This window comes from Zosterops lateralis (genome assembly GCF_965231275.1).
Source record: "Zosterops lateralis genome assembly, chromosome: 1".
In the NCBI taxonomy this organism is placed as follows: Eukaryota; Metazoa; Chordata; class Aves; order Passeriformes; family Zosteropidae; genus Zosterops; species Zosterops lateralis.
The window spans coordinates 81,970,271-81,995,712 of NC_139762.1; the positions used below are offsets into that span (position 1 = coordinate 81,970,271).

At 38.0% G+C, this 25,442-nt stretch overlaps 1 long non-coding RNA gene across 1 annotated transcript; it reads left to right on the forward strand.

Annotated features, from left to right (window-relative positions):
- Window positions 1-1,651: 1,651 nt before the first annotated feature.
- Window positions 1,652-24,821, forward strand: LOC310918578. Its single transcript, XR_014591686.1, has 3 exons — window positions 1,652-1,753; window positions 18,759-18,856; window positions 24,746-24,821. It is a non-coding gene; the product is annotated as an uncharacterized lncRNA (long non-coding RNA).
- Window positions 24,822-25,442: the final 621 nt, after the last annotated feature.

Sequence of the window (25,442 nt, forward strand, 5' to 3'; positions counted from 1 at the left end):
GGGCATGGAGTAGAATTCAATTAATGACATTATTTTTTAGTATTTTCCAGTTGACTGCTACTGGGATGCAATCTCTGAGACTGGAGCCTACCCTGGGATGGCCACTTCTCCCATGCACTGCCTAAGCAACACCTGACTGTGAGTACCGATTGCTCCACTGCCAGCCAGTTGCAATGATGTCCTTTGATTGTAGTCTTTAAATCTGAATCAGGAAAGAAGTTCTGTTCACTGATATCCCTATTCTTCTAGAGAAGAATAGGACATCAGTGAATGTGGAAAAAAAAGCAAAATGGAATTTTTTTTGCTATTCCTCCACTCCTCTTCCTTGACTTGATTTAAAAAATAAATTCACACACAGAGCTTACAAATTGATCAGAAATTTCACTGAGTAATTGTTTCAGAACTCTAACAGATAACTAAAGCTCTGGGTCACTGTTGGTATAAGCATGTTGGTGTTCTCTGGAGGTGCACAAAGTTTTCTGCTGTTGGGGGCAAACATGGATTACAATGGTGTTAATCTAAACATGAAGGAAGATTTTCAAGTCCCAGTTTATACAGTTGTGTCTCTATGAATGCGTGTCCATCATCTAAGATCCACCTCCTGTCTTACTTATGATCACCGGTAGACAAAATTCTGATATGACACAAAGTTCAGAATCATGTTCTACATCACATTTTTGAAGTGAGTATAAAGTGCTGTGTTTCCACAGAAGTTCAGTACTAATAGCTGGACCAAAAGGCTATTAAGTAGGGACACATAGTCATATGGGTCATGAGATTGGATAAAAATTGACATTTTGTTAACCTATTTGTTAGGCAGTGACCAAACAATTATACTAATTTTTTTATGTTTGTCTGCCTCTCTCTTCTGTTTTTTACCTTTACTTATTCTGGTGTTCTTTTGTCACAATCTGCACTTGTCTTGTTCCTTTGTGCTCAGTTTTGTATATTTTTTCCCCATCTTTTCTCCTCCTCTCCTTTCACCTCTCTTTCTGCTCTGTTGTGCCTCATTTGTCATTCTGGCAGCTTCCATTACTATAATACAGTACAAAAATTTGCAACTGGTTAAGAACATTATGAATATTTCAGTGTTACACCCAAACCTTGAAATATATTACTGGAGAAGAATAAGACAGACTAAAAACCAAATAACTTTTAAAAAGCACTGCTGTGGAAAATGAAATTGTAGATCAGCGTGAACTCATAATTACCAGTTACAAACAGATAAAATAAGACAGATAGGAAGAGTTCAAACTGAAACTTTTAAAGTGTCTTATATAACTGCTGGATTTTCCAGTGGCTGCACAAGAATTACACCTCACAGAGACTAGGGAAAACAAACCCAATGGCACCGTGGGGACATAAGGGCGAACATACGAATTGTGACCAGTGCAAAGGGCTGATTTTCATGCAATCCAAATTACATAATGCTAAAATGCTTTTGTTTTGCTTAAAGACCATGTCAGTGTCATTGCTGTCTGCACAACTTTTAAAAGACCATCTCTCTGAAAGGGTGAGCCCTAGAGCACACACTGAAGTCACAGTTCCCCATTTCATTTCATGGGCCAGGTAACAAGGAGTAATTTTCCTTGGCTCTTCAAGTTAAGCATTAATCAATCCTAAAACATCTAGGACTGGTGGAGAACAAGGGAGAGAACTTTAGCATGAAGGCAGCTCCCAAGGCAAGGAGTGGGCACCTGGGTAGAGTCTTGCTGTTGGTGTCTTCAGTGCAACTCCCATCGGTGAGCTGGAGGTGAGTGCAGTCAGCTGAACTCCCAGAATAAGGGAGGCCTGTCAGGGCCCTGACTTTAATGGAAATTGGGACATCTTTTTAGGTAGATATGAAGGAAGCTCCAATTTATACAGCACGCCAATGTCAAAGAAAATGTGAGAATTTGTATTGGGAAGCTAAAGAGCAACATTCATATAGTGACTGAATTTTCATTAACTACAGGCTCTACCAGTTGTGAACTGAACCTGAAAATATAGGACTAACAATCCCATTCATCCTATCCATTTTTAGTAGAAACATATTCTATGCAATGAAATAGAATTTGCAAGACTGTAAATTGTCTTTTGTGAGTTGTAAATTGTAAATTGTGAGTTGTTAAGCACTCTAAGAGTGATTCCATTCAGTAGTCACTTACAAGGGACCTTTTTATTGGTTCCCACAGGAGGGATTTCAGGAGCAAGTCATGAGGATGTACAACGTGTACAATTAAAAAACATCATTTATGTCAATGATGCAGTTGTCATACATAACTGTACACTACCAAAATACTTAGTGGAATTCATCAACATGGTGAAAAACATACCCTCAGTTAGGAAATACTCTGACTTTGGGCTGCTGACTCTCATAAATTATCATTTGCATCTAGTAGTTGAAGGAAACCTTATTCATCCTATCAAGATTTAGTCCTTTCATCTGAAATCTCTGATTAGCCCAATTGTCTATAGAATGTGGGTAGTTTCAAAAATTGTATAGATTGAAGCAGACTGAGAGTAAGCACAGTAAGTCTTTCAGTAAAAACAAGAACCAAAAAAATTAAAATGCAAGATGTTGGGAGATTGCTGTATATGATAGCTGACATTACTGCTTTCCAAGGAAATTTCTGGATGAATTAAATAGGATCTATTCCTTTATAACTAATTGCATCATCATTTTAAATATTTTTTTCATTTTTTCCTGCTGCCTCTGGGAAGTGTAGCTTAGAGAACAAAACAACAAGTCCCAGAAATAAAACAAGGGTTAAGAATTTCTAGGAAAAGAGAGAACAAAGAGGTTAGGGGTTGATTTTAAGCCTGCAGATGGCACAAAATGTGGAGAGGGAGGAGATTAAAAAAAATGGAGAAGAGCCAAGGAGCAAGAGGAAATTGCTTTCTTTCCTGTTTCCCATTAATCTGACTCATTGGAAATGCCCCTAGACTAAGCTACATGCTTGTGCAGTGTTCCACAAACAAGAAATCAGTATCTTGTCCTTGGAACAAAGATGTTCAAAAACACAGTGAGACACTAAAAACAGAGAGATAACATCTAGTCATTGAGATGTCTGCCTAGATTTCAAGGTGGGAAGTGAAAATAATTATGGCATATGAACAAGGCTAATTTTGTGTGCAAAGGAATGCTAATTTTACTAATTTGACATAACTGAGGAACCACATTAGGAGTTAGTGAGATAAAATAAGCAGCTAGATAGTCTGCTGGAGAAGGTAGTTTACTTCTGTAGAAGGCTACTGTTTGGAAATGCTGTTTCAGAAAAATCACAGGGGACTTAGACTGGAAGTGACCTCCAAAGGCCATCCAGTCTGACCCTGTCACCAAGCAGGCTGACCTCCTAAATTAAATCAACTTGTTTGGGGCCTTGCCCTGCTAATTCTTGAAAACCTCCAAGGGCAGAGATTCCATCAGCTTTCTGGTCAATCTGTTCCAGTGCTTAATCACATTCATCATGACTTTTTTCCCCCTTACTTTTCCATTTCTATACTACATCTTTTGTCTGCACCTAATACAGATTCCCATCTTCTCTGTCCTGACAGGAGTTTCTGTCACCCATTATGCCAAATACAGATATGGCATGGTGTATATTCAAGTGCTGAGGAAATGAAAACTGTAGGAGAGGGCAATTAGAAGTTATCTCCCCTCTTGTGGGACCTCACCTGGAGCACTTTGTGCAGTTTTCAGGCCCCCAACATGAGAAAGACATAGAACTGGTGGAGCAGGTCAAGAGAAGGTCCATGAAGATATCAGAGAGTTGGAGAATCTCTAGTTTCAGCACAGACTGAGAGAGTTGGGGCTATTCAGCCTGGAGAAAAGAAGGCACAGGGGAGACCTTAGAGCATCTTCCACTATCTAAATATGGCCAACAAGAACGCTGGAGAGGGAATTTTCATAGGTGCAATGCAGTGTTAGGAAAATGGGCACTGGCTTTAAACTGAAAGAGAGTAGGTTTAGATTAGTAACTTGGAAGAAATTCTTTACTGTGAGGGTGGTGAGATGCAGAGAAGCTGTGAATACCCCTCCCTGGAAGTGTTCAAGGCCAGGATGGATGGGACTCTGAGCAACAGGCTCTAGTGGAAGTTGTCCCTGTGAACTTAAAAATACCTTCCAACCAAAACCATCCTATGACTCTATGATTCTGTGACATCTTTTCATCAGCTATTGTTTTTGCAAACTCTAAAATAGTAATCTTTCTTCTCCATGCACGAGAATATTGTAGGCCATGTAAAGCCAATTGTTTAAAGTATCACTGAATGTATTAAGAACAGCTGAGCTGAATTGTAAAAATCACCACATTAGACCAGGTCTGTAGCAGCCATATTTATAGCAATGCATGCAGTTTAACATTTGAAGAGGGTAAAATTATGATTTCTCTGCCATTTCAATGTGACAAAACTGCTTTCTTCACAAGAAAGAATTCAATCAACATGAAAGATTTGCAATTATAAAGGGAAATGGTCTTCTAATATTATAAGTGGAATGGCTAAAATTATTCAGAAAGACAGGAAAATACATATTCTGTTTCCTCATTTTATCTAAAAATTGAAATTATTTTACTCGGAAGTAATTGCCTGTTTGTCATCCACCTCTAGCTAGTGAAGGAACAATTACATGAATTTAGCCTGCACATGTCAAATGGAACAAGTGGGTGAACTTTTAAACATATTTAATTTTTCCAGAGTAGGCAGTGTGGTCTTTTTTAGTACAGTGTGTTTTCCTTTTTCCTTTCTCCCCAAAATCTGCTGTCTGTTTTCCCTACCCAAATAGCCAAAAAAAGGCTTTTTAACACAGTATGAATTGACAGGCTCACTTGCTGCAAAACCACAACAGACCTGCACAGAGACTAGATGCTACACATGTACTTCCTGGAGCAGCAGGAAATGGAAAACAGATAAGTGTCTTGACATGCTGACAGTCTGGAAGGTGTGAGCTGGCCACTCAGAAATATGCTTACTCTAATTGGCCAGCCAGCTAAGTATCACAATTCTCAGCTGATGCTGAGCCAAATGACATAAATTATCTGTAACACTAAGGTATTGCTTACTGAGCTGTACTCTGCACGTGGATCCTCCATCATGCAGAAATTATTCCATCAGCTGTCTGAGAAAGCTGCACTCTCCTGACTTTCTTCTTTTTAGAAATGCAATGGGGGTTTTTTAAAGACATTTTTGGTTTTATTTATTTTCTTTCAGACAAACAGATAAGCAAAGTTTATCCAGAGTTGGAGGCAGACTGATGCAATAAAAATTGTACTGAGGGATTAGCATAAGGGTATCTCTATGTTAATCACTGCAGTGATTGTCAGTCTTGCAGACGTATGTGGACTTTGTTTTCACAGGAATATTTCTCCAAGGATTTATTGCTGTCACTGGCATAATAATACACTACAGTTGCTTATAAACAGCATATGGCCAAGGTGAAAGGAGCATTGCTTTTAATGAGTGCTTTGTCTTCCTTTATTTACTAGATTGGAAAATCTAGTATCAGCATCTTCTAGAGAAGGGAATACTTTCAGAAAAAAAAATTACTTCCAGCCTAATTTGTCATGCACAAATAAATTGCTTTGCCATTAGTCCCACTGCATTGCACCTACATAGCTTCTGATTGGGAAGTCTCTTGCATCTGACCAGATCAAAATGAATCAGAGGAAGGTCCTTCAAGGCCATGTGCATTTGCAGCTGACTGAGCTGAGCTGTAAGGTCTACTAAAACTCTCTTGGCTATCCCAATTGACTTTGGTTTGGAATCCCTTGCTACTTCATACTTTGGAATACAGTATACTTTTACATCATATGTAACACCAAGAAGCAGGTGATGACTTCAGCCAGCATTTGCTTTAGAATATGTGCAGATTAATTCTTCATTTTAGATAGACAGAGCTGAAAATTCAGGAAGAAATTCTCATAGGAAGAGAACATTAAAAGCAATAGTAAAATGGAGCAGAGAATTTTAGCTTACCAACACTATTTTGAATTGGTTGTTTTACGAATTTTAGAAGTTTTTTCAGGTGATAGGTAAATGCAGGGCAATGAGTGCTCTAATAGACTTAAATTGCTTTGACCAGACTCGCTTGGGGTCTCCACTCACACAACCTCTGCAGTTTGGTCCTGGAATTCCATTTAAGCCTAGTGTTAGGCCCTTAGTTCTAGACTGAGCTGTGATTCTTTTGTAGGTGAAAAACATAACTTAAATTACTAGTTTGTTACAGTCTGCAGATACTTTGTTGTGGATGACTAGCTGAAATCAAACTTGAATTTTCTGTCAGGAACCTGCTAGCAAAAACCAATGCAGAATTGTTATAAATTTTGGTAAAAATTGAACTAAAACAAAGCAGCAAATTCTGAATCTGTTGATTAGTGAAAGAACACAAGACAAAACCACCTGTGCATAGACTGCATAGGCTTTGATGAACACAGCTCTGCAAGGGAAGCCACCAAATATGAACTAATCAAATAGAGTAAGAGATCTATTCTCTGGTCTTTCAGGGTTTCTTTCTTTCCTAAATAATCCCTGGATCTGCTATGGCTGTTGTTTACTTCGTCTGTGATACCTGTAGGTTTCTTATTCTCTGTTTCTGGCTCTGTCTCTGGATTGCCTTCAGGCCTATAAAATTGTCTTCTGCCCTGTCTCCATTTCTTTGGATGCACCTCCTCCTAACTGCAATCCCTGATGAGACAGTGGATCTCATGAATCACTCTGTTTTGTGGCACCCTGCTATGACCCATCCTGCTCAGATATGGGGGAACTGTCATCTCACTGGGAGAACAGAACCCCACTTGCACTATCACCACCCTCTGCTATTGCTCATCCTCCCTGCTCTGGCTGTTTCTTGGTGGCATCTTAGAACAACAAACCTACTTACACTTCTGGAGACAACAAGCTTTGGCTAAACTTGCTGTGCTCTTAGAAATCACTTTCCTGCCAATTCTAGGCACAGTGCAGCCCACAGAAAACCTTCTATATTTTTGAGTATTTGCTTAGTTTTCACCTTGTTCTGGGGAAGTCATGAGGAAGAACTTTGGATTTGGGAAGAAATTAAAGGAGAAAAGAAAAAGTAGAGGTCAAAACCAAGGGGAATGAATGAGAAAGAACTAGATTTTCAGAGTAGAATGGAGCATTCAAAGCTGCCTGCTTGGTCCTCAGGGGAAAGAGCAATTTTTTGCTCTGATCTGCTAGGACAGCAGGGGCTAGGAGAAAGTCTTAAGAGTCACCAGGGACACTTTGTCAAAGTAGAGAAATGAAACAAAACAAATTGCAAGGGTTTGACAATAGATGAATAGAAATGCGACAGTATGTTGAATGTCAAAGTACAGCAGTTTCCCGTCATTTATTGGTGAACCAACACCAAAAACCTCAGAAACTAGCTGTAAGAATGGAGAACAAAGAAATGTCTGTGGTTAATCAAACTGTGAACCACCAGCTTGATGAAGTTATAGAAGAGGCAAGTAAAATATTAAGATGTATGAGGCAAACTATTTCCAGTTTTCTACTTCAAATGCTATTATTTACAAGCTCATCTAGAATCTTGCTGTAATTCTGGCCACCCATTTCAATTCATCTATTTTTCGTTATGTGTATTTAGCAACATAACAGGATCTCCTTTCTATTCCATTTCTTGAGAAATTGGTTTGAGCCTAACAAGATACAGGCCAGCAGAAAACTAAAATGTAAGGCCAGTAAACAAAAAAGAAAAGCTCTCTGTGCCAGAACTGGATTCTGCTGGTGGAAGATCATTTGAACATTAAGTAGCAATCAGTGAGTTTTGTCCAATAGTTAGAAAATCCTTTTATAATATAAAACAAATGGATGAGCACAAGAAGATTAAGGACATTCAAAGAACATTTTAAGGAAATACATCTCTCAGTTTATCACGTTTTTTCTTTTAATATTTTATTAATGATTATTTATATTAATTTTTTCTTATAATTTTTTCTTACATATTTTTAATATGCATCAATAATTTTAATTCAATTGTTTGAGTTTTTTTAGTCCAAGGTATTTTCCAATCTAATGCAGACATTATGTCCATTATAATGCAGACAATTATTCTTTTCCTTCCTATAACACAGATATAATAAAGATAACATACTTTAGAACTGAGAGTGTAATACTGAGATGGAGTATGACCCCACTTCTTAATACAGGATCTGAAACATGCTTTTACATTCTATTGAATTTCTCAGGCAGTATACCTCAAAAAGAGGAGCCACATCCCAAACTTTGGTCAACAGAAAAACTATCCTCCATCACCTCCATCTTTATTACAATGAAAATTGCAACTGGGTGATAGCTAAAATAGAAAAATCTTCCAACATATGGAAGCATTTTAATATTTGACTGCAGACTACAGAGACAATTACCTGAAACAGCTTTAAAGGTCTATGTATTTGAGAAAGATAAAATTAAACATCTTCTGAATCTTTGAAAATCATTAGGAGTGGAGGAAAAGTGACTGAACTGTCTCTATGATAAGACAGTGTGCACACTTAACAAGTTTGCAGATGATGCTGAGCCAGCAGGTGTTGGGAAGAGCAGGCAATATTGCATTTCCAAGAAACAGAGCTCCCACTCAGAGAGACCATGGTAACCAGAAAAATGAGCCAACAGGAAACTTGGGAAGTTCATATTGCTCAAGGAAGAGGATCAAGAAATAAAAGTAATAGAAAGACAAGGATTATCAGAATATTGCTTTGATTTCTGTCCATGAATAGCTAATAAAATGTGGGGGTTTGGTTTTTTTTTCCTTATTGCAGAAGTAACTATGGAGAAAATATGTTAGAGAGCTTTGCAATCAATCATGGCCTGCAGAGGTTAGGAAGCTGTTCTGTGTCCTCCAGAAACAATGGCAAGCAGCAAAGGAAATTGAGTGCAATGCTTCCAGAAGAAAATTTTAGAAATCATAACCCAGAAACCCCCACATACTTCACAAAGGGTAGCCTTAAGATACATAGCTCCTTCCTACAAGAACTGATGAGGTTTCAGAGACCCTGGAGGTTTAAAAGATATTGAACATTTTCTGGTGTGGGGAAAACCAGAAAAACACCACCAGTGGTTCTGAAATACAGAAGATGCTGGTTGTCTTAAAAGAACAAAGTGACTACTTGGAGTGTGCTTGTCTGCTCTTATGCTCCACCACAAGCACCTTCCACGGATCATGGGTTGGAGATGAGATGCTGCGGATGAACCTTTGAGCAAACTCATCTGCACGCAATCCTTGACAGCTCCCCTGTTGATCCTCTTCCATTTCAAGTGAAACCACAAGATTACAACCTCCTCTTTCCTTCCTTGCACCCTATTCCCAAAGAAAGTCTAGGCATGTGTCCTGCACCTGCTGCAAGAAGTGTCTGACATGGACAACCAAAGCAGCAGAAGACAGGGGAGAGTGCAGGGTGCAAATATAGAGTAATTCAGATGTAGTCAGGGTGCTTTAAGCCTCACTCCAGTAGCAAATCCTGTCTCAGGAGAACATTGGATATTTGCTGAAATGTATTGTAACTCATTGATGTGAAATGGGAAAAATAATAGCATCTATTTTTCGATTGTGTTTCTGTAATACCTAACACAAAGGGAACATCATTTGAAGCTTGTAGTGCTAGTACTAGTGTCATTACTATTATTATTAGATTGTAACTTTTAGCAGTGATGACCTATAAACTAGAGGACCTAATGCAAGTAGCAGAGAAGGAGGCCGTAATTCAGTTCCAACAGTGATTTCACAAATTAGTTCCCTTCCACTATCCCAGGCATAACTATTTTTCAATGTATCTTTTCTTTTAATTCCTACTATCTAAGCCTGATCCTTATGAAACTGGGGGAGACATAGAGGGGGAGAAAGTCAGGTTTAATGCCTATAAAAAAATCTTTTACAAAGACAGAAATAGCTATCTTAAATAATATTTTTGGATCTTTTTATAGTATATTTATCTTATTATTGCATTAATAATGAGCTCATTTGTCAAAGAGTTTGCTATCCTCCCTTAAGCAAGTAATGCATTTTGGAAAATCAAGGTATTGCATTTCTTGTCTGATGTATACACAATGTTTAATACCAATACTAAATGAGACTTTTTTCTGGAAGGTTAGTCAGTTTTTGGCCTCATTGCATAACGAAAAAGTAAATACAAACTTTTTAACATAAATTCACAAAGGCTTTTAGCACAGGACACTATTTTAATAAATGTGGAAATAAAACCAAAATATTATAAAACTAAATTATTAGTTTCAAAATGCAAAGGGGGTAGTAAACATCTGTTTATATCTCCTTTTGTTTAATGAAAACGGGATTAAATGAAAAACCTGTGTACCTCTTCAATTTTCTTAGGATAGGTGTAGGTACTGTTCAATTTATCCTTAACTACAATATCAGTGATTAAAGAAAGCAGTATTCTGGTTTGTGGAGTAATAATGTGCTAATGCAACAAGTATTTCAGATCAGAGAGGAAGATTGTGTAGCCTCATCATCTGATGCCTTAAAAAGATCACAGTGTGATCAAAATTCCATGTGAAAATCAAAAAATCCTGCTTGCCTCCTCTGGAAGCAGAAACATTCCAGCAAGAATTTACATGGACTTTTGCAAGAGATGAATTCCAAGTGAAAGAAAAAGGATTTCTTTACTTACATGGAGTTCGGTTTCCCTTCTCTTGTTAGAAGGTAAGCACACAGTTGCAGATGCGAAGGCTGCAGAGGAAGACTTCTCTGAAGCCCATTAGAGGTCTGATCCATGTCCTTTGGAAGAACAAGCATTTTGTGTTTATCTGCCAACACTGACTAGTTAATGAGAGCTCTTACTATGCTGAACAGGGGTTGTGCTAATTTGCTTAATATTATATGAGTTTATTGCTACTCCAGTGAGCATGTTCATGTCTGTTTCTTTATCTGGAATCCTAATCCTCTATTTATACAGAAAGATGATGAGATGGAGCAGAGGTTAGGAGAAGTGAATTTCCTTGTGATTGAGAGATATAATAAATTGTAATAATATTTTTTGATTATTAATACAATTTCCAATTCTAATTCTAATTGAGTTTATGCCTCATTTTTTTATCCCATGATTATATTTCTCCCTAACCAAATTTGCTATCAATATGAAAGCTAAATCTATTACTAAACACAAGTTCTTTGATCAGTTAGTTACAGATTTTCATTGTTCATATTGTTTGTCACATACATTCTTGGAAATTAAATTCTTTGTTTGATACTGAGATTTTCCAAACTTCAAGGAAACTCAAATCCTGAAAAAGGCATTTAGCACTTTCCAAGTAGTGAAAATCCTACTCATTCATGCTAAACTTTAAGAGTCTGGCTTCCATTTTTTTCCCTTCCAAATTAAAAATAGATAATTGTAAAAATGGGAACCTAAAAAATGGCAGGCAATAATTCTTCAAATCCAAGTCATAAAACTGTGTACTGGTTTTGACAACTAACTACAAAGTAAGAAAAATAGTTTCCTTTCAGTGCTTTATCTCTTATCATCTCTCTGCAACACATGGGGTTTTCATTTTTTAATGCCTTTAAACATTATGACCAATCCTGCAGCATGCAATCACACCATTCTCATAAAAAGGGTAACATATTTAGAGACATCTTAGCCATTGAATGGCAGAATCAGTCAGGTTGGAAAGGGCATCTGAGATCATCGAGTCAAACCTATGACCCAACACCCCCATGGTAACTAGAGCATGGCACTGAGTTCCACATCCAGTCTTTCCTTAAACACCTCCAGGCACAGTGACTCCAACACCTCCCTGGGCAGCCCTTTCCAACGTCTAATCACCCTTTATGTGAATTCCTCCTGATGTCCAACTGAAACCTCCCATGGGGCAGATTAAGACTATGTCCTTTCATCCTGTCACTAGTTGCCTGAGGGAAGAGGCCAACCCACAGATGGCTACAGCCACTTCCTCTGCAGTCTGACCTCCCAAGAAAAGACATAGAAGAAGTAGATGTGCAAACCCTTCATTTTTGTCCATTTGCAATCATCTGCAGGGCTCTCAAATATGAGAGTTTTATGTGAGCAAGAGTGAAAAAGTTCTAAGGACAAAGTCATTTGAGAATTACTATAATGGCAGAAGGACTATTATGAAAATTGTAGCTAAGTGGTCTCTATTTTATAAGAAAAGAAGTATCAAAGAGCACTTCAAGATCTATTGCTAACATCCCTTAAGTCCCTTTGATGTGATAAGTAGATGTAGGACATCATAGCTACCCAGATCTGCCTTTAATTACCAGGAAAATAGTTAATATTTTGTGTTTTGGCAAAAATTTAGAGACAGTGAGGAACACATAGTAATTTTAGGGCAGTAAAATCTCACCCTGGAAATCACTGTATTTTTCTTCTCCTATCTTTCTTTTTTGTATTATCCAATAAATTTTATTTTGGTTTAGCATTTTAAATCTTCTTATGGCTTTTTTTTTTTTTTTTTTAGGATATTATTATGGTCCCTGCAAGTTCCATAAAATTCTTACTGAAGTGTGACTGATGATTTTTCTTTTTCGTTATTGATGGTTACCAGGCTTTACATGTGGGAAAAGCTCTTGCCAGATGCTCACAAAGTCATACATATCATTCGCATGATCCTCAGGAATGTCTGGCCTTATCAAACTCCAGCCACACAGTCCCCTGTGGGAAGTTCCCTTAGAAATTTTACAGAAACTGGGACAATAATCTCCTCTGAACAGATTTTCCATCATTTATAGATCTGAGATACAAGGTCAGATATGGCTTTTAATCTTCAAGCAGTTTGACTTAACTCATGGGATTCCACAACTCTGAGCCCTTTCTCTCCTCTGCTTCACTTTAATATTTGAGGAACAAAATCCTTTTGAAGTTAGGATGCTTTTAGTTCTGCCTTTGCTTATCAAGGGACCTCATTAGTGTCAGTCTTCTAAATTATCAACAGGCGAAGGGGAGCTACACATGACTGTATGCTATTTTTTGGCAACTGCATTGTACATTTGTTATATAACTAAAATGCTCCTTAGCCTGAACCAATATGGCTATAGAATCTTTACTTTGGCACAGCCACATTCAAAATGGAGATTAATGGTTTTACTTTTCATCCTAAAATTCCTAGCACAAAAAATTAATTGGGGAGCATGTTGTTTCCTCTGTGCTTTCACCTGAGTTAGAGGCTAACACAAAAAGCAAGCTGCAGAAGCAGAGAGTGGCCAGCTCTCTGAAGGGGAAGGTCCAAGTCCATATTCCCTTTTCTATGCCATCCTGCCTTATGGCCCTTCAGAATTATGAAAAGAAGAGACTGATAACTGTGTACCTTGAAATGGAGTTTAATTTTGGGCAGCGGCCCTCAGCCATCAGGTATGCTCAGGTGTGTCACTTCTGTGAGCTGCTATTCACAAGAAGAGTAGAAACACTCATGTTTTTAATTAGACATCCACATTTTTTAAATTACTTCTGGCTTTCAAACAACTACCAAAACCATGGCACAGGCAGAACTTAATGTAATTCCTGATGCCCTATAAAGCAAAATCTTCTCAGATCAGCAGGTTATTGAAATCACAAGTGATGCTGTCACAAATACATGTACAATAAAAAATCTTAAAAAGACTTGGATCTGAGCTGTTTTATTGCAGGAGCTCAAGTGTACTTTATTATAGAATGGAAGAGTCTGTTGCACTTTACTTTGCAACATGAGGTAGATGTGAAAAATGCTACCCATGGTAACTGAAAAAGTAATGTTCTCTATCCCCTCCAAAACTCCTCAAGCAGACCAGGCCCATGGAGAGCAGCCAGGGCCTCAAATCCACTACTGATGCCTGAGCTCTCACACCAAGACTGAAAACCTCACCCTGCCTCAAAATTCTCATTTCTCAATGTTCTGCTACATTGCTACATCCCTTTCTCAGTTCCCTATATCAGCTGCATATGCCCCGATTCAGCCCACTGATACCCTACAGCAATTAAATAAGTCTGTGTCAAGGTCACTTGAGTCCAGACCTATAAGAGGTGACCCCCTGCTGGTGCTGGTACCTGGCCATGGTTACTACCACTGGACCTGAACTGCAGATTGACATTTTGGCTTGACCTTGGTCGTGTCTCACTCCTCAGACACTTGCCTGAGGATCTGGGCTCTTGCCTGAATGTGGTAGCTGTACTTTCTTTAATCATGTTGTTGGGTACTGTGGGACTGGGCACTGGCTGGAGTGGCCTCTGCTCTGCTGACCATATTTTCGTGTCCCTGAAGGAACAGCTGACCTTTGCTGTCCTGGACAGGTGGGAGGGTTTGTTTGTGGAAGGTGGAAGTCTCACTTGTACCACCCTGATAGAATGTACTCTGAATGTGTAGTTCTTGGTTTACACCTGATTTCAGGCTGCTTTCTTGACCCATCACTGCCATCTTCAATTATTAACCTTTCCTCTAAACTACTTCAAACTTCTTTCTAATGTAGCAACTTACCAAATACTGCATTTATTCAGCCAAAACATTTATGGATACACTGACAAGATTCCTACCTGAAGAAAAGCCCTAGTGACACCTTGCACAATATATCTCTTCTTATTTGGTGTTAAACCATGAGCATAACTTTCCAGTAAGCTGTGTTTGTCCTTCAATTCTACATATTCTTTAGCTTCATGTTAACAGCACCATGGAAGATTTTTACTAAAAGTGTAAGATAGGGTTTCATGTATGAGAAAAGCTAGCTTTTTCTGAAAAAACTCATTATTGACAAGGCCATGCTGATATTTTTCAGTGTGTTGATTCCTAGTTGCTTCAAAAACTGTTATCAGTTTCAACAGCTTTTTGGGAATCAGGCTCAGATTCTCTTAATCATATGGCGACAGCTCATGGTGTTCACCACCCAAAGATAACCTAACAAAAATCCCCTTTTGCTATATCTAATCTTCCAAAACTTCCTTCATCCATTCCACAGCTCTCAGAGTTAACTAACTGCTTCTCTTAGACCAAATCCTCAAGGTATCAGAAGCTGAATTTCATTTATTTACACTTATTTCAAATCATCAAGTAGTAACATTTCCCAACCTGTTGGCTTTCCATTCTTGTCCAAGCTGTTGTTATATAAATGCAAGGTAATCTTTTGGCTATAGACTAACAGACAGTAAAGATATTTAACCCATTTGCTTTCTTAATGTTACTTCTCATTAGTTTTTCACTTTCTTTTACCCTTTTATCTAGCTCTGCCTTAGTTTTTCTAACTCTGTTAATAACCTCGTCTACCTATTCTTTCTTTTTTTCTTTAAAAATCTAGTCAATCAAAATTTTTTGCTTTCAGTAGGATTCCTGCTTCCCTATATTCTTTTGTATTTTGTTTTCTGGGTCTCTAATCTTCACTTCTGACAGTGATGTCTGATAGCCAACAGCAAGGCAAGGGTGCAAGAAATTGAAATGAAATGGCTTTGGTCTTGTGAAATATCTTTTGCAACATTCCCATTCCTTGGGCATTCAAGCATCTCACAGAAGACCACAGTTTCAGTGCAAGCCCAGGGCTTTTCTGAAAGTAACCTTTTTAACACTTTGGAAATAAATGTAAGGAAAAATCAGGCATGAGTTTAAATAAAAAGTTTTTGTTTTTAAAATAATCTTTAATTTAGAAAAGCATCATAGAATTCAGAAATGTAGGATATTTTCTTTCTTTACTTTAGGAATTTCTCCTTTACCTATGTTTAAACTGTAAGTTCCAACTGCTTCTGTGTCTTTCAATTTAAGAGAATTGCTTATCTTCTCTTCAGATTCCATTTATTCCATGACTTCCCCAGTTCTGAATCATCAAAATCCTTTCCTAGATTGTTTTACATGGACAGAAAATGTAATCAATGAATAATTATTACTCATAGGGTGTTACATGCCTCAATATTATGGATTGTGATTTTTTAAATTTTTTGTTTGTTGGTTTAGAACTGAGTCCTACAGTACAACCTAGTCACCTACAAGTAAAGATCAGAATATCAGTGGTACTACAAATTCTTTAAAACAATCTACTGCTTTATCCTCTGCCCTGTCCCCGAATCCTGTTCTTTGGGTGAGACACTGCTCTGCATGAGAGATGTTTATTCTTTGTTCTGCCTAGAAAAACGTTCTACAGCAAAGGCTCAACATCAAGCTCTAGCTAATATTTGCTAAACTACTTATCACAGATTAAGGTGTGGCTACACAGTGCTGATTAAACAGCCCTTCAAACTGTTCAAATGTTTTCCAGAACCCTAAATACAATATACACCATATGATTCTGATTAGTACTTCCAATTTTAAGAAGTTTTGTTTCCCTGCCTTGATTTTTTTCACATTTTTATAAATAATATATAATAGTTACATATACAGACATATTAGCCCTTTTGGCAAATGATAATATCTCTAGCAATGCTATGTTTTCATATGTTATGCTCACTTCTCCATAGTGGCCTTGGGTATCAAGTACAGCACTCATTGTCATTACTGAAATTAGGATCCAAGTGCCAAAGCAGAGTTAAATGATGATTCTTCCTCAGAAAGAGATATACAGTGCCTACAACAGGTACTAAACCCAAAATCTATAATGATTGATCTGCAGTAAGAACATTCTGCTCATGTCTTCAAATTTAATGACTGCAGCTATTGAAAAAACTCATTTAGCAAAGTTGACACTGGAAGCACTTCAGAGGCTTAGACCAGATAAAGAAAGAGAAACAACAAAAGTTCTTTTTCTGGAACTGGGACTCATTGTGTAAGGAGTTGTGAAATTGAATAGAGGATAAATAATAGCTGAATGATAATTATGACCTCAATTATACAGTCATGGTATGGGAAGGCAGGTTTACTCCTCTTTCAAATAATCATTTTTAGTATATTAATTATGCAAAAGATTGCATGCAAATGGAATTTTAGCTCCTAAAATGTCAAATAGCAAGAAATCATTTGGAGAACTAAATAATGGCTTCTTTGCAAATGCTAAATTACTAAAAAAACCACACCATTTTTCAGAAACCTTCTACTAGCCAAGTCACTTAAACAGATACAGATAGGGGTTCAGGGAAAAAAACCTCTCTCATCTGCTAGTTACAAATAGATAATTGCTGGCAAAATATGCCACTTTTCCTACACTAAAAGCTCTTGACCATTTGTGCTAAAGGCACGTATATTCACTCAGAGAAAAAGCATTTGGAACAAGTAAGGGTGAGAAGAAATTATACTTTTGACTTCACAGTCTACTGTAACACTGTTGCAATGGGAAAACAAGAAAAGTTGTCACCAAAGTGTTATTTTGTCATAAAATGGAATGAGCTCAGTAGTCTGTATCAAAGAGTCAGGTCTGGTTTTATTTATTCCGTATGAACTCAGAACAGACATTGCACATATATGGAGGATTTAATTCAATAAAGTAGTTCACATGGACGTGCTCATCCTCATTGCTTATATGTTGTTCTGTTCACCTGGTTCTTGAATGTCTTTTGAACTTCAATTTTTCCTGTCACATGGTACATCCATATTGGCAACGGAGACCATCCAGGTTATGGTTGGAGTCTGAAGGGGCACAGAGGGGAGCAAAATAAAATCATCCAGTATTTATCGCTCTTCTGTTTTTTTCTTAAGAAGTGAAAGGCAAAAGAATATGTGTTGAAAAGTTTCTATCTAGAAGTTTTCATGGATTTCTGCACATTTAAGTCAGCCCAATAGGAAGAGGAGTATTTTGCCATTTTTTATGTATGAGGTTTGAATTGAGTAGGATAGGGTTAAGAATTCCAGAATCTAAATCCCACTTTTAAAGAAAGGCATTGTTTGTCTCATCTGTTATATCTACACATTAATTTATTTTAAAGACACGTGGAAAGGAAACCTGCTAAACAGAAAATGAGAAAGATACCACTTATCTATCAACAGCAATACATTTGGTTAATATTTCTTATTTTCCAGCTAGTTTATCTACCAAATTTCGAATTTAAACTGTAATTTGTTTTGCAAAGCAATCATATTTGGGAATTATAATATGACTCAAGTATCAGAATTACTGACTCAGGTACCACAGTTACATATTTACAGAGGGACTCTCAAAATATATCATAATCTACTCTCTACATTTTAGCAGATGAAGTGTAGCTAAAGTAATTTGTGCAGACACCTATCTAATATTTTCTTATTTACTTGGAGTGAAAGAGTTGGTGATTCTGGGAATAAGGTTGTCCACACTAGTGCCCAGTTCACACGGGGTTTCAGAGGTGTTATTTACTAGTCAGTATCACTATCATTTGTAGGCATCCACAATGCTACTCTCATAGAGTTGCCTTCAGATTGCCTTCTGATGATTTTATCCCTTATATTCCTTCTTTTCTGAAATAGATGGACTTTCTCACAGCCCTTGCAGTAATTTTTCTCCATCCAAATGCCACCTGAATTAACAATCTGTCCCTTATTATTTTTTTCATATTTGTTCCTGTTCTGATACCCCATTGAAACAGATAACAGAAAAAGGAGGAATATACTACTGCTACTACTGCTGCTACTACTACTGCTGAAAATTGAAGGTGATGAAAGATTTGGAAAGATTTGGTAGGGCATGGCAGAAGAAGATATGTTGGGTAAAGATGAGAAATTATTTTGAAACAGAATATGGATAGATAGGTAAGAAAGGAGCAACAAATCTGTAAATAACTGAAGGCTGTAATTCCTCAGCAAATATGAAAGCACATGAACGTGTGGCTAAAATTCACTGCATTAATGTTGCATGAGTTTTTAATAGTTAGTTTGTACATTCTGGAATAGTTCATCTCAGCGTGATCAACACATTGTTTTGGATTTTCATCCCACTTTAGGAAATGGGGATTGCCTGGTAAAGCACCTGGAGAGGATCTTCCAATTTTAGATCACTCTGAGTCTATCAAAACTACACTGTGAACAGAACCAATACAAGGTAAGTAGTGACTACTGACTAATTTTCTTAGAGAACACTTTCCTGTACTAAGCAAAAACAGTAACGTACCCATAGGCTTCACCAGTTCAAACCACTGCAGCCAGGTCAGAGCATCTCACCAGGGAACTCTTCTGAAGGTGAGGTTTTGACCAAGTTTTGAGAGTTCCTAAAGTCAGTAAGAAGATGCCAGTTATACCTGTTCCACTCCTGTAGTCTTCTGAGCTGAACATGTATCTTCTTATTGTTGCAAGCAAGGATATAAAAGAGAATGTATTATCAGGTGGTATCAAGGATATAAAGGAGAATGTATTATCAGGTGGCAAGCAAGGATATAAAGGAGAATGTATTATCAGGTGGTAGACTGCAGTGTTGGGAATAGAGATAGAAAAAAGATTGAAAACCACTAGAATTTTGTACAGATAGTAAGAAGTTTGCCCTGAAGAAGTGGGTAATCTAACATTAAAACTCTGTCTCTGCTTTTCCCAAGTTTCATTATTAATCAGAGAACACATATTTGGAAGTTTCTTTATCCCTTTGTTTACTATTTGTATTGTATGGTTTTGTTAGCACAGAGCACCTCTTTCACCTTCAGCTTTCTGAACGCCTCCCAGAAAACATCATCTACCATATTAGGAGAGATGTCAAGTACACAGTCTTCAGGATATCTATGAAATTCCAGTTATTCTATGAACAATATACAAGGATTTCCTGTCTGCTCAAAAGTGGAAATGAGTGAAAGTAACTGGAGCAAGAATCACTGGATGGTTTTATGGAGTAAATTCTAGGTGAGCCTAGCACAGTCTTTCTGTCCCAAGGAATACACAGCCTCAATAGTCAAGACACAAAGAATCATAAGATTTAAATTAAGATGTGGGATAGCAAGCAGAGATCCCAATTGTAGGCATTATTATCATATGATTATGAGTGGTTTATATAGCATGTAAAGACCCTCTGCACAGAACATATGTCCACTGAACATACATCCTCAGTAGAAAGCCCTGAGAACCAAGGGTAACAGAGAGAAAAATGATTCTATCATTATTCTCAGTGACCTATAAAGACACATTGAACCATAAACACCTGAAAAGGTATCAAGCTGAAAGACAGGCAAACTGGAGACCAACCTATCTGTATGCTTTTTATTATACTGGATTGAACCTGGAGTTCTCAAGCAAAAAAAAATCTCCCTGTTAATGAACAAACAAGGCCCAGGAACATTTCTCATCAATGTTTTTTGAATATAAATCTGAGCAGGCCAGCTAAATCTAGAGACATGTGCTCCCACAGCCTGTGTAGAACATATGCATGCTGAACATGAAGTATAGCTTTGTAGATAAGCCTATGGGTGAGTAGATGCAAAGGTCTTTGCAACAGATACCAACCTGGAACTTATTCCAGGTGTTATGCAACATGAAGGTGCTCATTTCACATCAATTGGGAGTAGCCATGGATAGGATAGACATGACCTGTTTGGAACAGTTGCTAGAGAAGGCATTGCTCTGTCAAGGGGATTGTAAAGACATAATAGAGGTAGTCTTTGTCTGCTTATACTTCAGTCTTCATATTACTCATCCTGTTCCTGCTCTTTTCTCCCCCGTATCTTACATTTTCAGTTGTTTGAAGTCTTTTTTTCCACTCAAGGCACCTTTGTGCACCAGTCCTTTGTTGGTCAGTCTCTTACATCCTGACCCCTAGTTATCACTGGTCAACTCTTCTCCCCAGTTTACTTTTATGAGTCTGGGTTTTGTTGTTTGTTCGTTTTTTCCCTGTGTTACATTTCTCATTCTCTTTCTCCAACCCACATCTGTTTCTTTTTATTTGTTTCCATATTTTCTCCCTTGCCTCTTGCTCAAATAAGAAATAGTGCTTCCCTTAATTAAGCAGAAGAGATTCTATGTCAAGGACACATGAGTGGTAGGGAGGATGGAGTCTCCCTTTCACACACTCCCTTGGAATTCATCTCCCAGGAATTAAGTGCAGTTGCAGATAAAGGGTGTATGATACCAGCTCATACTTTGCTAGAATTTTTTTGATGTTGTTGGTTATATGCTTTTTACTCATTGTACTGCTTGGGAACTTGAATCATAATGCTAAAGTATAGAGGAATCAAAGCTATTGATTCTGACAAGAAGAAACATGCTTTTTCAATATCTAAGCAGCCATAAAGAATAAGGTGCAAATATTGATTTGGTATATTGCTATCATTCTTTACTTAAGAGTGTTTGCTGAGACAGTGATGTCAGTGGTCAATGGTGTTACAATGGTTATTGCTGCAGCATGGACTGTAGCTGATCTGACACTGAGACAGCCATTAACATGCTTTGAAATAAAATCATTAGATATATGTCCAGAGCTAAAATTAGACAATAATGTTTATCAGCAAGCTTGAGGAGTTAGTGTGGTAGAAGAACAGTTAAATAGAATTTTCACCATGATACAATAAACTGCTATTGCACCTTGCCACGGAATTATATCTTGGAGCACAGCTATGTAAGTGAAAAAAACCCCACATATGTCAGGATCCAGTAGGTCTTTACCTCTTCTGGTTTAGATTTTACTTCTTTCTTTTTTTTCCTTTTTTGTCTCTTTTCCCACTGAAATGGGAAGCATGTTTATACTTGGAAATTAGGAACCCAATACTTGGATTCTTTATCCTCCAGCAGGAGGGAAGAATATGGGTTTTGTTCAGAAATATAACAGAGATAAGAGTTATGTTTTTATGCTGGGGACATGGATTCCCTGGTTAGACTTATACTCTGCAATTTTCTTTACCACGTGGCACATTGTACACAGTTACTCTTGAGATACCCTCATTTTTTCCCATGGTAAAATCTGCAGTCATTGGAAATACATAAAGTGGGCTGTGCAAATGAGCACAGAATTTTGTTCCACAAAATAGCCTCACTCCAGCATATCACAGGTAAATATTGTAACACTCGAACAACACAGTTACCCCATGTTCACTTTAAAATTTCAGATCATGGACTAAGGAACAAAAGATGAATGTGCAAATAGATTTAACACAATGAATATGAGAAGATGGCATGCTCGCAAACACTCTGTTGGGAGAAAACATAAACAGGCAACACAAGTCGTAACTTTATAGGGCTGCTCATAAATAAATGTTCCCAGGTGTTTTTACATCACTACAATTAATTAGCCACTTTTCTATAGTATTTAATGCTTAACAAAGAGCTCTTTAAGATGTTTGACAATAGCTCCCAGTATGTAAAACAGGGATAACCGTAGTCTCTTTAAACCTCTGCTTTTCTAGATAAGCACACCACAACAGAAGGGGGAAAAAACATTGTCAGAAAGAGCTAGAAAGTGTCAGAAAGCTTCCATCAGCCTAATGGAGCCCATAAATGATAGCAAAACACAAGATAATGGTGTACTTGCAAGCCTTCATCTTTAATGATGCTGAAATTTGAGACCATTTTTTGTATATTTGGAAAAGTGGTATAAGGATCCTCAGAGGCAGTATTGTCAATACTGCTCTTCTTCTTAAAACTAAAAGATTTTCTTCTTCCAGAGTCGTTATACAGTGTTGTTAGGCTGAAAGCAAGGCATTTTTAATGTAATTCATACAGGAACAAAGCAGGCAACTGTACCATGGGGAGGACTCTCACCACAGAGGTGTGAAGAACAGAGGGCTGAGTTTTCATGAAGAAAACCTGGGCAACCTGGGGCTGGGTTTGTAAATCAGTGTGGAAGTAGAGGAGATGTGTGGAAGGCTGACTCTAAAAGTGACTCAGAGTGAGGGACAGGGAATCAGAGAGAAACTATGGCTGAGCTCTGAAATGGGAAGGTCTGGAGGGGAAGAAAAGAATTAGGATCTCTCAAGAAAAAAAAAAGAGGATGAGCATTTTTAAGGATGTGAGCTGGGTGCATAATAGAAAGTGCTCTGATATTTGGCCACAAAACCTCAGCTGGATGTGCAACATTATGAAATAGTTTCAAAAAGCAGAGTTTGTAGTATTTGTACCTTTTCAACAATAGATGAAAGGAAGGAAAGGTTTATTGTCTCATTTTCTTCCATCTTTGCGAAGTGCATCAGTTTGGACTGGGATGGACTTGATTTTTTCTAGTGTGAGGTCACAGTTTGGATTTGTGCTGGAAATAGCACAAATTTTACCACAGGAAAATTTTCATTATCGCTGAGCAGCCCTTACACAGAGCCAAGGCCTTTTCTCCTCCTCACCCCATCCCACAAGTGAGGAGACTGGGTGTGCACAAGGAGCTAGGAGGGATCACAGTGGGACAGCTGATCCTGACCGACAAAAGGGACATCTTATACCCTATGGCATCACACTCAGCATGTAAACTTGGGAGAAGAAGGAAGGGGGTGACATGTTTGGAGTAATGGTGTTTGTCTTTCCAAGTCATGGATTCATATGATGGAGCCTTGTTTTCCTGGGGATGGGTGAGCACCTGCCTGCCCATGGGAAGGGGGGGAATGAATTCCTTGTTCTGCTTTGTTTTCATGCATGTTATCAAACTATCTTTATCTCAACCCACAAGTGCTCTCCCTTTTACCCTTCTCATTCCCTCTCCTATTCCACTGTTGTGGGGGAATGAGTAAATGGCTGTGTGGTGTTTACCTTAAAGCAGGATGTGTAGTATTGTGTAAAAAGCTGAGTAGAAGCATTTAGCTTTGGCCTGTAAACAGCTGGTAGAGATGCTCCTCTTCATCTACTACTCAAGGAGGACTTACCCAAAAATTGAATATGGGATTCATACTGTCCTTTCTGAGGGTATAATTCTGTTCTTGAGAGGATAGATGACCTTGTTACCGGCCTTCTTGATCTCTTCTCTGTCTCTTTTCGGCTCCGTTTGAAACTAGTACCAGACAAACCATTTGTATAAGTACATATTTTTCAAATATTAACTTACACAAACAATATTAATGAATAACTGGAGAACCTTGTGCATGGAGTCCTCATATTCCATGCATGTAGACACCATCACAGGAAAAGTGGCTAGGTAGGAGTAGAAGTGGATGGGTGTTTCAATGTGCATTTTGGGTTTTCTAAAGTTCTGTATGGTTTTTGTTATTAAGTTTCCGTAAATGGTTCATCCCTACCAACCCCCCTTTCCCAAATCCCTGTCGTTCCCCTCACAATAGCCCTCTCCCTGTCCATTGTAATTCTTCCCTAACAAGAGACCATTGACACACTCTAGTGCCTGAGTGCTCTGGCAGAAGCTAGGTGACTCAGCCAGGCTTCAGGTTCCCAACTCACCTTTTGTCCCAAAATAGCCATGCCAATGCCCTCTGTTCCTAAGTCACTCCCCTTCATTTCCAAAGGAAACGCCCCTGTACTTAAGAGCAGGCAAGAGCTAGAACAGGGCACTTGCACCTGGACCACAGCCTGAATAAAACCTTCCTGATTCCCAAGTGTGAGTTCCCTCCTTCTTCCAGCCAGAAACACGTCTCTGCCTGGGATCTGGACCCACAGGAATAAATCATTTATATGGTTATCTGAAGAGCAGGCTGGCCAGGAGATCAGCTCAGAAGGAAACCAGAGATGGGTAGAGGATGACTCTCTTGGGGACAAGAGGTCTTGTATAGTGATTATTTGTAAACGAGCATTTGAATACAAAGTCCTCCCTGAAGAGGTTGATTTTAACATGTGGACCACAAGTGTTTTAAGAAATTGGTTAAATAAAAATTCTCTTTATTTCTCTTATGTCAGTTTTGAAGGCAAATTTTTTGGTTTTGTGTAATCTTTACTTTTTTTCCTTGCTCATATGTATTTCCATTGTGGTATAAATTGGTCAGATTAACAATCAAACAAACAAAACCATGAAAAACCCCCAAATCATCCCACACGTGCACTTTGCCAGATTCTTGTGCAGCTGTTTTCTCTGAAAATCCCATTTATTTTTCAGTGACTCTAGTCTACTGTGAACAAATAAGGAAGGAAATAAAGGCCCTGGCTGAAGACAGATTGAAAAGGACCAGGTGAGTGTGGCCACTCATCTCTGTGCAGTATTTTCCTGAAAGCATACTTTTCCTTGGTACCAAAAGCAGTTAGCGAGAAGTCATTAAAAAACTCCTAAATATTGATGTGAGGAAATGCAGCAGCAAGGGGATTAGGAGACTGGCTTTAAAGCATAAGCTTGCAGCATGTAGACAATTATGACTCACACATCTGTGGTGTCCTCAATGAATTTAGCAGTGTAATCAACAGTATGTACACTTGTCTCTTTTCCATCAGGTACATCAGAAAAGGTTTAGTCACATTTTCCATTCATCCTTCAAATTCTGTAATGTCAGTATGTCCCACACTTATTTTAGACACAGCAATACTGCCTTTCTGATAATTTTAAAGTAAGTTCCCAGTGAATGCATTCTGGGAACAGATTTTCTGCTTTGTTTGGGTTTCTCTGTGTAATTTTTAATTAAAATATACAGTGTAGCTGGCTAAAATTCTACACTCTTTCTGTATCACTGGGTTGTTATTAATAGAAAAATACAAATAATGGCACTGTGTGTTTTAATCCTAATTTCCTAAGGAATTTTATTTGAGTGAGCTCTTAGTTTTCCATTCAATCCTACAAGCTTGTGACCCTGCTTGTAAACTTG